The 13,317-nt window shown below is 36.7% G+C and overlaps 1 protein-coding gene across 2 annotated transcripts in view; it reads right to left on the minus strand.

Moving 5' to 3' along the window:
• The window catches only part of LOC136862989 (uncharacterized), a 199,891-nt gene that overhangs the window by 44,162 nt on the left and 142,412 nt on the right, over positions 1-13,317 (minus strand). The gene's annotated exons all lie outside the window — the stretch shown is intronic.

Raw genomic sequence — 13,317 nt, forward strand, 5'->3', positions numbered from 1 at the left:
GTATATACAGCTACCATTTTTCAGGGAACTTAATGTAAGTTTTAAACAAAGTATTTTTAATGGCCACTGATTGAAAATAATTTTCATTTGTATTAATACAGCTTACATTTTAAATAACATATTATAGTACCGGTATTCTAAACAGAAGAGAGAACTGAAATGTATTTTAGATATTGAAAACCTTATATTTTTTCGTATAAATGCTTCTGAGAGTAATCTGGAAGATAAGGAAGTAAATAAGGTTTACATCTAAATAAATATTGGACATGAATGTATACTTTACTGTACATAGAGATTCATATTTTCCCTCACAAATTGAAGTTGGTCATTAATGTCAGATTCAGGTTGTGAATAATATAGCCTATATATATAAAATTTGGTTGACATTGCACCAACACAGATAGGTCTTATGGAGATGATGGTATAGGAAAAAAGTGCTAGGAGTGGTAAGGAAGCAGCTGTGGCCTTCATTAAGGTACAGCTCCAGCATTTGCCTGGTGTGAAAATGGGAAACCACTGAAAACCATCTTCATGGCTGACAACAGTGGGGTTCGAACCCACTATCTAGTGGATGCAAGCTCACATCTGTGCACCCCTAACAGCACGGCCAACTTGCCCGGTAATAATAACTTTTCACGAGCAATTTTAAACAACAAAATGAACATTCTACAGAACATGCCATGAAGTGTCGAGTCTTCTTTGGCATTTCCCATTCCTGAGATAATTTTCATTGTTGTATATCTGAAAGTGTTAGGTAGGACAATTTTAAAATATATACACACAATTTAAAAAATATATATACTTTTATAGATCTGCTGTCAGTCTTGTCAAGTTTGTCAGTTTGAGCACTATTTCTTTCACCAATTTCAGAGCCTTTCTTTTGCGTTCCATAGAAAAATTTGTAATTTATACATTCCAAAATTCCTGAAATATTAATTAAATCAATCTCTGTCTGCTGTGGATTGTCCCTCTCAACTTGAAAAGTTTCGATTGCATCTCTTGTTGTCTGATGGCAATTTAATATAATAATTAATGTTATTGTTTTTTACGTCCAACTAACTAGTTCTTGACAGTTTTCGGAGATGCCGAGGTGCCAGAATTTTGTCCCGCCAGTAAATTTACCGACACGAAGCTGACTTATTTGAGTACCTTTAAATATGTACCACCGGACTGAGCCAGGGTCGAACCTGCCAAGTTTGGGTCAGAAGTTCAGTGCCCCATCCCATGCCTGGTGGCAATTTATCAACCACCGAGTGACATCATGAAGATTTCAGGAATAGTAGTTGACATCTTCAATGATACTGCATGTCCTACCACACTACCACCCTTTTGTATTTCATCATCATCATCATCTGTTTACCCTCCAGGTTCGGCTTTTCCCTCGGACTCGGCGAGAGATCCCACCTCTACCGCCTCAAGGGCAGTGTCCTGGAGCTTCAGACTCTTGGTCGGGGGATGAAACTGGGGAGAATGACCAGTACCTCGCCCAGGCGGCCTCACCTGCTATGCTGAACAGGGGCCTTGTGGAGGGATGGGAAGATTGGAAGGGATAGACAAGGAAGAGGGAAGGAAGCGGCCGTGGCCTTAAGTTAGGTACCATCCCGGCATTCGCCTGGAGGAGAAGTGGGAAACCACGGAAAACCACTTCGAGGATGGCTGAGGTGGGAATCAAACCCACCTCTACTCAGCTGACCTCCCGAGGCTGAGTGGACCCCGTTCCAGCCCTCGTACCACTTTTCAAATTTTCGTGGCAGAGCCGGGAATCGAACCCGGACCTCCGGGGGTGGCAGCTAATCACGCTAATCACTACACCACAGAGGCAGACCCTTTTGTATTTGAGTGGTGAATTTATGAACACTTTCTTCATATTTAAAAATAAACTGGTCTACTTGTGGGTAATGAATTCAATTGTTTTCACACCTTTAAATGAAGTGTGAGTGCCAAACAAGTCAACTTCATGATACTGGAGTACATTATTCTAAGTGTGAATGCTGCCTTCACCATATGCGGAGCAGCATCCGTTACAGAAATTAACCCCTTGATGCCGACCTCCATACATCGTATAGACTCCCTTTTCTCTACATGTTGCCGACCTCCGTGCACGGTATAAACCCCTGTAGGTCAAACTTCATTTTGTTCTAGCTTGTAAATTTTTAAAGTTGTGAAGATGGAAATGGTATATCTTTGAGGCTGAAGATATATGTCTTCCTTCTATTTACTCAAAGCAAAAATCAGTGTTATTTCTATAGAGTTTGAAATAGTCCAATCCCTTTTTGCTTAAGAGGACCTTGTCGGTAACGAATGTCCCATTTACTGCAAGGCTAATCCAGCCCCGCGGTGTACGGGGCAACGCGTCTGGCTCTCATCCAGCGGCCCTGGTTTCGATTCCCGACTGGGCCAGGGTTTTTTATTGTAAATGATTAATATCCCTAGCCTGGGGACTGGGTGTTTGTGTCATCCTTAACGTTCCTTTCCTCACATTCAACACTCTACATTTCCTCCAGTCGAATTTACACGCAGGTTAATATCACATGGTGCGAGTAGAGGCAAAAGATCTCTATAGGTCGACGCCCTGAACAAATAGCATTAAAAAAAATCAATGCTAAAAGTGAACATATTTAGGTACACCCTGTAGACAAAATAACCACTACATTATCTTTAAAAAATTCATGGATGTAGAGTATCTGATGTTAAACAACGCCATGCATATTTAGTACATTTGCATTAATGAGGTCTGAGAAATAAAACAAATAATTAGGTGATTTATTTCTTTTCAAAAAATCAAGATGTGCAATACTCTTCACACAAGTATTTAAACTTCTACACAACACATTGACCTAAATTTGCATCAGTTTCATTATTTGTGTATGGAAAGTAAGTTAAGTAAGTTGCATGGTTATAGCTCTCTTACTTTTCAGGAAATATGTACCTAAAACTGAAAAAAATCACTTTTCTGGTAAATTCAATTTAAATGTTTTACACGTGTAAATACTGTATTGCCTTCATAATTAAAACAATCATGCCCCATAATCTGGATCATTTGCATCATTGGCTTCTTCCCTCTTCCTTTTAGTGTTCCTCTGATGTTTTCTGTCATCTTGCCTAGTAGCGTTGGTTCGCTTTTCAGCCTCGATCACTTGCTGGTGTTGATTGTGTGTTGACACCTGGTTCAATACCTAACGGATTTAGGAGATCCGGCTTGCTTAGTTCCCTGTAAACAGTCTTTATTGCCTCCATTACAGGACCAGGTAAGGAATGTTTGTGGTCATAGATGCTTCCTTCTTTTCATTTTATCGGAACCTGCAACCATGTACGGTACCGTACCGGTATATGTAGTTCGACTTTTTCTTGAAAGCACTTGATTTGTCTTGGGGTTAGGTTCGCATTTGCACTTAGTGTTTTTCATTTCAATAATTGTTTCTTTAGACTCACTACACTGACTTATTTTAGAAGTGTACTGATTACCTCTAAATTTAGCTTTGGGGGAGAACATCTTTATCCTAGGTATTGTAAGAACTATATTGTTAACACAATTCGACACAAGCACACTAATTACTAACAAAACACTACTAAAGGTTGGGCCCAACGCGAGACGAGCTCCTATTGGTTAACGAAATGACGTCACCGTAGGAGCAAAGCCGCCGAGCCTTGAGCGCACGACACGCAAATCAGTAGAAAACTCATAACTTCAAACATCACAGTTTTTCAGAGCTCACAGCAGGCCAGACATAAAGATTACTACTATTATAAGATGGAAAGATGGTACAGCACAGTTAGTTTTCATTATTTATATTACGAATAAGGCGTAAATGTAATTTGTGAATACCTGACGGTACACTGACCAAAGATTGAAATTTATTAACATTTCCAAGTTCCTCTATAGTTTAAGGAAGGTTACGCGCTCTCAAATCTGTAAACACAAATATTTAGAGATATGAAATGTTTGTAATATTAAATGTTGACAGTAAAAGTTTTGAAAATAGAACTACCCTATGTTAACATACCATATACTGACACATTTCGGCAGGTATCGAGTTTAAAGCCAACACATATTATAACAGCAGCAGAAGCAAGTTCATATTCGAAACCATTCATAGATGTTTCTACTTTTTTACATTACAGAAAGAGAAAGAACAAGAAAAATATTTCTTTAAAACACAGTTCTACCTGTGATGTCAGATGTCATGAAGTGGTTGCTTTTGACAACGAAATCCACCATGGTGCCTTTCGCCGATGAGCTGCAATGGATTTTTCAGTCCTTGTCCGAATGTTCATTTGTCGCATGTGTATGAATGTTCTCGTTCTAATATACATATTTACTATTTCTGGTGGCACAGCGGGGAATTTACTGATAATTATTTGACACAGTTTGCATATAATATAATAGTATTAGGTACCGGTACGCCCGACAGTTCAGCACACCGTTGAGTGTCCGTGAAAATTAATTCAAATTCCTTTACTTGGTTTAGCCATTCCTCCGTTGGAACGAGTAGACCTGCCCGAGATAACACGTCTACCCATCCTACAGGGGTTGTACCAGAAGAAATGGAGAGCATTTCCCCGGTGGGACTTCCCATTGACCTGCCATATTTCCTTCCACGGTACGCGATGTAGCCGGCGAGGTACCGAAATCCTCTTTAGAAACGAATGATACACGGTATCTCTTCCTTTCGTCTTTCTGCAGTATGACAGGCAGCCAGTTACTGTACATCCAGGCACTGTTGTCGGTTATTTCGACCTATTATCATCTGCCGTAACACGCTTAAGATATTTTATTCACACTAGTAACGTTGGTTCGCTTTTCAGCCTCGATCACTTGCTGGTGTTGATTGTGTGTTGACACCTGGTTCAATACCTAACAGCTTTAACACTTCCTTCTTGCCAGATACTCATTCACGTAAGCACAAAACTGCATCATACACATCAAATTTCATTGTTTACAATCCCACATACATAGTTTTTGGTGACCTTGTCCATATTGCAGAATTGAAACATTCATTTGGATTCTGTGTGGCACCATGCAAGCATTACTTTAGGAGATCCGCCTTGCTTAGTTCCCTGTAAATTGTCTTTATTGCCTCCATTACTGGACCAGGTACAAAAGCACGCAAATATATACACTATAATGATGGGTACTATGAACACACAGAAATTTCACACGCAAATATATACACTACAATGATACAGAAATTTCGCTCCAACTACTGTTATAATGTTCACGCAACTAACGAAAAGAAAATAAGTGCACCTCGCTGCACGCAACACAGCAACTTATTAGAGATTTCACAGAAACGAACTACGATACACACACTATGCAAAATACAGTAGGCCACTACTCAAACAAATTGCAACATTCGAAAAGAATTACATACAGATATTAAGTGTCTTTTTTATAAGACAGACAGCGGTAAACAACACGCGTGGTTGTATGCTGCACAGTCACGCTGCTCCTATGATGACGTCACGAGCAGGACTAAGGAAAACCAACTTCACAAACAAGCTGAGAACTGGCACGTATTCCCGCCCAAACTCTCTATCCAGAGAATAAACAAGGTAACTGCACATACAATACTGCCAATACACGTATTTAAATATTACCTTTATGAGAAATATGTATAAAAGGGGCGTGACATCCATTGTGAACTATGGCACAAACTAATTTATATTTCAAAAACTAACAGTCCGAGCTTCATGAAACAAACTAAGATTTATTCAGAAAAGTGTGCGTAATTAAACTAAACGATAAAATAAATATCCCAGATTTGACCCCCTTAGTCTACAAGGTTCCCTTAAGAACAAATAGTCTTAAATTTATGCTGCATTCTAACGGCTGTATGTTTCATACTTTGTGATATGATATTGCATGGCGCGGAAGCATGGCATGGTGTAGTTTGAATGAATGTGAAGTAAAGGGTAAGGACGTATTTTGCCCGAAGGCAGTTCCGAACCTCCGCAGAGGTGTGCCTGAGTCGGAGTTTACGTGCACTAGGGTGACCAGTTCCTTTCCGCTCCTCCATTCCCTTACTCCCCACCAACAGCGCGTGGCAACCCATCCAAATCTTGACCACGCCCAATGTTGCTTATCTTCGGAGATATCACGGGATCCGGTGTTTCAACACGGCTGCGGCCGTTGGCACGTGAAATAACTAAGCTTGAATAAATATGATGATAGCAGTACAGCAGACAGAACTGAGGGAAGTGAGAGCAGACGCGTAACATAAGGAATGCGAGCGCATGGTGCGCGCGACCAAATAATGGATCAACTAATGTTAGGTTGAATGGAGAATCCCACCTTCCAATATTTATTTGTTTTTTACTACTAGTCTATGTAATTATGTAACATAATCCAGCTTAAAATCTAATTACATTATTTAAATAGTACATGTTTCATTCCTAATGTGGAACATCTTCAGCTAAAAAAAGATACAAAAATTGGTATAAACGAAATAAAAAAGCATTTGTGAGGATGATGATAATAATAAAATATTCCTTCATGGTGGGTTAAAACTTCAACAAGTCAATATTCGAGTTTGAGATAAAAAATCTGACGTAAGGGATCTTCTTTCTTCAAAAGCTGGAGAAGTATATACTTTTAATATCTTGAGGATAGACTTAAAATGTAAACCTTTAAAATGTGATGATCGGGGGACTCCTAAAGAATAATCGAAGTTGAGGTTGATTTTTTGTTTTAAAGTTTTAAGATGTTGAAGGGAGTCTGTAATGAAAGAAATGAAAATTTGTTTTAAAAAGGAAATAAAGAAAAAAGGAAAAACCTTGTAAATATACAGTGGTGAAGTGTGTAAGGAACAATGAAAATGCTTACTACCCGGGCGGCCCCGCTATGCCTACTTCTTACCTTATGCCGACAGTTGACTGAGTGTGTATGTGTATGGCTGTGAGAGGAGCCTGAGGCGAATTGTAATTATCGATGAACAAATCAATAGTAGTGCCAATTTAATAAATCAATAGTTCAGACACTTTTGTAAAATTTACATTAGAAACTGAGAATAATAGTGAACTAAATTTTCTGGATCTAACTATCGAAAGAAAAGAAGAAAACCTATCCCTTTCGATTTTCAGAAAAACAACTCAAAACATATATACTATACGGAAAGCCTGAAGCACATAAAAGAAGTTCTTTTCTAAGCATGTCGAATAGAACCTTTAATATCCCCTTGTCTAAGAACAATTTTCAGAAAGAAATTAGCCTTATTTACAGAAAAGCGATAAGTAATGGTTATACGAAAAACTACATTGATAGGATATTAAACAAAATAAAAAATAAATCCCAAATGCAGCTGAAAAGAGAGCATAAAAAGACAGTATTTGCCACCTTCACCTACAATAACGGGAATATTTATCAAACCACTAACATCTTCAAGAGACTTGATTTCAATATAGTCTTTGTACCAGTAATAATAACCAGTGTCTAATATGTAATCACCAAAGTGTTGTGAGTAATAATAGATTTTTAAATTCGGGCATATAGAAACTCAAGTGTGTAGACTGTGCCATTTTTTATGTTGGGCAAACAGGATGAAATTTCCTAGTGGGTTACCAGGAACATGTAAATACCAAAATATACAAGAGAGATTCGCCGTGAGCTTACATATGTCCGAATATAATCATAGTTTTACTACAATAGCAAGAGACTTAACCATTTTGCGAACTTTAAATAAGGGTAGATCTATGTGTCTATATATATAAAACAACATGTGGCGACTGACTGACTGATTCATCATCGCCGAGCAAAAACTACTGGACATAAAGAAATGAAATTTCGGGGATACATTTATATTAGGGTGCAGGTGCTCAGTAAGGAGGTGAAAAGGGGGGTATGAAAAGGGGGGTGAATTTTAAAAATGAGGATATCTGTATCTCAAAAACTTAAAAGTTGACAGACGTAAAAATTGGTAAAAATTAAAGAAACACGTCCTTTTTTTTTCGTAGAATCCCATTGGGGAGGATGAAAAAATGTGGAAAATGGGTTGAACACCTATTATGAGGAGACTTATATCTCAAAAACTTAACTTGTTGCAGACGTGAAAATTGTTATTTGGAATCTCCATTAAAAATAAGGAAACACGTATTCTTAGGTATTCGGAATAAAACCATTAACGGGGGGAGGGGGTGAAAGAATTGAAAAATTAGTTGAATTATTTGTATGATAATGTATGTATATATACCAAAAAATCTAAAGATGTTACAAACGTGAAAACTGGTACTTGAAAATCTCCTTTAAAAATAAACACGCATTTGGAGGGGACCAACTTGGTATAGGGGGATGAACACGGAGATATACTTCTTTTACGAGGATACATATATCTCAAAAAATGAAGATGTTACAGTCGTGATAATTGGTATTTGGAAACTCTTTTAAAGAAACGGGTACTGTTGGTTTTTAGAAAATTCACTTGAGTGGGGAGTATGAAAGGAAGTAAAAAATTGAATTCTTTTTCTGGAGAAACTTATATCTCAAAACTGAACGTTAGAGACGTGGAAATTTGTATTTGGAATCTCCTTTAAAAATAAAGAAACAGGTATTTCTTGGGTAGGGGGAACCAACTTAACGGGTGGAGGTTGAGTGGAAAAGGAGTTGAATTATTTTCATAAAGATACTTATATCTCAAAAACTGAAGATGTTACAGACATGAAAATTTGTATTTGGAATATTCCTTCAAAGTAAATAAACACGTAATCTTTTGTGGTTGGAAAATTCACTTAAGCGGGGTGAATTAATTGAAAAAAATAGTTGAATTCTTTGTATGAGAATACTTATGAGACGTGAAAATTTGTATTTGAAATCTCCTTTAAAAATAAAGAAAAACGCATTCTAGGGGGGGAGTAAACTTGGGGGCGGGGGCGGTGAAGAGGAGCTTCATTCCTTTTTATGAGGATACATATATCTCCAAACTGAAGATGCTACAGTCGTGATAATTGGCCTTTGGAAGATCCTTTATAAATAAAGAAACAAGTATTTTTGGTTTTCGGAAAATTCACTTAAGGGGGAGGGTGAAAGGAAGTGAAAAATTTGAATTATTTTTAAGGAGAAATTTACATCTCAAAAACTTGAGGTTACACACGTGAAAATTTGTATTTGGAATCTCCTTTAAAAATAAAGGAACATGCATTTATTTGGAGGGGAAAAACTTAACGGGCTGGGGTGAAAAAAGAATAGAATTCGTTTTATGAGGATACTTATATCTAAAAAACTAAAGATGTTAGAGGCGTGCATATTTGTATTTGGAATATTCTTCCAAAGTAAAGAAACACGTGTTCTTTTGTCTTCGGGAAATCCACTTAAGGGGGGTGAATGAATTGAAAAATTAGTTGAATCCTTTGTATGAGTATACTTATATCTCAAAAGCTAAAGATATTAAAGACGTGAAAATTGGCATTTGTAATCTCCTTTAAAAATAAAGAAACGCGCACTTTTGTTAGGGGGTAATCAACTTAACGTGTAGGAAAGCGGGGTTAAAAAGTAGTTGAATTACTCTTATGAGGATACTTATATCTAAAAAAAGAAGATGTTACAGACGTGAAAATTAGTATTTGGAATCTCCTTTAAAAATGAAGGAACACGCATTTGTTTTTTCGGAAAATCGACGTAAGGGGTGTGCGGTTGAAAATAAGTAAATGAGGAGTTGAAATATGTTTATCAGGATACTTTAACTTAAAAACTGAAGCTGTTGCAGATGTGAAAGCTGGTATTTTGAATTTCCTTTCAAAATAAACACTATTTTTTTTGTGTTCGGAAAGTCCACTTAAGGTGGTAGAGGGGTGGAAAGAAGTCAACAACAAGAAGAAGAAGGAAGTTGAGTTATTCTCATGAGTATACATTTATCTCGAAAACTAAAGGGGTTACAGACGTACAGACATGAAAACTGGTATTTAGAATCTCCTTTAAGAATAATGAAACACGTATTTTGTTGTTTTCGGAAAAAATCCAGTTACGGGGCTGAAAAGAATTGGAAAAGCGGGCGAATTTTTATAATGAGTACAGGTACCCATTATATGTCAAAAACATAACATGTTAGAGACAAGAAACTTGGTATTTGGAAAGTCCTTAAAAATACAGGAACATGTACCACTTTGTTTTCGGAGAACACACTTAACGGGTGTGAAAAGAAGTGATAAATAGTTGAATTATTTTTTTGAGGATACTTATATCTTAAAAACTGAAGATGTTACAGACGTGAAAATTGGTATTTCGAATCTCCTTTAAAAATAAAAGAACACGTACTTTTGTGTTCGGAAAATACACTTAGATGGGGTTGGGGAAGGACTGATCAAGGGGTTTAATTCTTTTTACGAGGATACTTATGTATATCTCAAAAACTGAAGATGTTACATATGTGGGAATAGGTATTTAGACTCTCCTTTAAAAATAAAAGAACATGTATTTTTTTTTTTTTGACTTGAGAGAAGACTGTTTCTCGCATGTACAGTTCTATATCGCATGGTCGTCTTAACCCCAAAAGGTAATACCACAAACATGGTTTACAAAGAATTTCTGGGGTAATGAAACTCAATTTTTGGATGAGTTTTTATACTTTAGGAATTTTCAGATAATGTCTTAGTACAATGCCGAGGGACGATTACTTTGATCAAATTACGAAATCCACGCGAGCGAAGCCGCGGGTAATTGCTAGTACTGTATATAAAAAAATGTCCTGACTGATTTATCATCGCCAAGCCAAAACTACTGGACATAAAGAAATGAAATTTTGGGGATACATTTATATTAGAGCGTATGTGGTCATTAATGGAGGATTTTTGGATATTCTGTCGCTGAGTGGGTGAAAAGGTGGGGTGAATTGTTTAAATGAGCATATTTATATCTCAAAAACTTAAATGTTTACAAACATAGACATTGGTATTTAGAATCTCCTTTAAAAGTAAAGAAACACATATTTTTCGTTTTGGGAAAATCCTCTTAAGGGGGTTAAAAAAGTGAAAAAGAAGTTGAATACCTTTTATGAGTGTACTTATATCTCAAACTGAAGGATGCTGCAGACATAAAAATTGGTATTTATAATCTCCTTTGAAAATAAAGGAACACATAGTTTTTGTTTTTGGAAATTCCAATTAATAAGGGTGAACAGGAGTGACAAAGGGGTAAATTTTTAATTTTAATCTCTTTTAAAGATAAAGAAACATGTACTTTTGTGTTTTGGAAAACCTCAGAAGGGGAGGATAAAATGTACTGAAAGGGGGGATTGAATTCTTTTTATTAGGATACTGATATCTCAACACTTAAGATGTTACAGACGTGAAAATTGGTATTTGAAGTCTCCTTTAAAAATAAAGAAACTTATGTTTTTGTTTTGGAAAATTCACTTAAGTGGGAGGGTGGGAGGAAGTGAAAAATGAATTAATTTTATGGGAATACTTATATCTCAAAACTGAAGGTTACAGATGCGAAAATTTTTTATTTCGAAGCTCCTTTAAAAATAAACAAATACGCATTTTGGGGAGGGGGAATCAGCTAAACAGGGGGTCGGGGTGAAAAAGCAGTTGAATAATTTTTATGAGGATACTTATATTTCAAAAACTGAAGATTTGCATTTGGAATCTTCTTTCAAAGTAAAGAAATACGTACTATATTGTTTTTGGAAAATCCACGTAAGGGGGGTTGAATGAATTGAAAATCTAGTCGAATTCTTTGTGTGAGGGTAGTTGTCTGTCTGTTAGGTCATCAGCCCAGAGGCTGTTTGGATCCTCAAATAGCACCACCAAAGTCTATGCAGTTATAGGGAAAGCGCAAAAACCAATGGCAGAGCTCAAATGAGGCATACTAGGCAAGGTGAGGAGTGAGGTAGTTTGCCATTGCTTTCCTGACTGGACCAGAAGGTGCTACTGCAGCACGACTGATCCTATGAGCAACACCTTTCATCACACTCAGACACTGGTTGTGCTCCAAATGTCATTACTCAGCGCCACCCATACCCCAGCAGTTTCCATACTGTCACAGCCATGGATGAGACTGGGATTTCGGTGGAAGCTACACTTTGCTCTGGCCTGTGCCAAGAGACGGATACAAAAATACTGCATCCATCAAGAAATGGCAACAGATCTCAAAAACTAAAGATGTTATAGACGTGAAATTTGGTATTTGGAATCTCCTTTCAAAATACAGAAACATATTCTTTTGTTTTCAGAAAATTACTTAAGAGGGTGGGGTTGAAAGAATTGCAAATTAGTTGAATATGTTACAGACTTGAATCTGGTAATTTGGAATCTTTAAAAATAAAGGAACACATATGATTTGTTTTCGGGGGAGGGGTTCAAAATAGTAAGGAAATAGAATTCTGTTTATGGGGATACTTATATCTCAGAAAATGGAGATGTCACATACGTAAAGGTTGGTTTTGAATCTCCTTTAAAAATAAAGAAACACATACTTTTTGTTTTCAAAAATCCACTTAAGGGGTGAAAAGGATGAAAAAGTGGGTGAATATTTAGAGTTAATGCCGGTATATCTACTGTATGTCAGAAACTTAACATGTTACAGACATGAAACTTGTTATTTGGAAGTAATTTAAGAAATGACACTTAACGGGGGTGAAAAGAAGTGAAAAATGTTGAATTATTTTTTATGACGATACTTATATCTCAAAAACTGAAGATGTTACAGACGTGAAAATTGGTATTATGAATCACCTTTAAAAATAAAGAAACATGAATTTTTTATTTTCGGAAAATCCACTTAGGTGGGGCTGGGGATGTGGGAAAGACTGACAAAGGGGTTGAATTCATTTTATGACGATACTTATATCTCAAAAACTGAAGATGTTACAGACATAGAAATAGGTATTTGGAATCTCTTTTAAAAATAAACAAACATGTTGGTTTTTCCCGCCTTGAGGGAAGTATGTTTCTCATATGTACAGTTCTGTGTCTCAAGGTCATCTTAGTCCCAAAAAGCAACACCACAAACGTGGTTTACAAAGAATTTCTGGTATAAATGAAACCTAATTTTTCGGCGAGCTTTTATACTTTAGGTGTTTTCAGACAATGACTTAGTACGGTACAGTACCGAGGAACAATTACTTTTAACATATTATGAAATCCACATGAGCGAAGCCGCGGGTAACTGCTACTTGATGAATGTTTTAGAAAACATTTATATTGAGATTGATCAAAAACAAAACCCTAGTCAGAATGTAAATTAAATAACCAATAGCCTAACATAAATATATTGTTGAAAGAAGCTTCCAACCTAGATTTATGTAGGAAAGCCATCAAAAAGGATCCAGAGAAACATTCCATGCGTCTCTCTCCCGTCGGCTTCACTTCCCTCGATATTTCCCCTAC

Source organism: Anabrus simplex, chromosome 2 (assembly GCF_040414725.1).
Source record: "Anabrus simplex isolate iqAnaSimp1 chromosome 2, ASM4041472v1, whole genome shotgun sequence".
Classification (NCBI taxonomy): domain Eukaryota; kingdom Metazoa; phylum Arthropoda; class Insecta; order Orthoptera; family Tettigoniidae; genus Anabrus; species Anabrus simplex.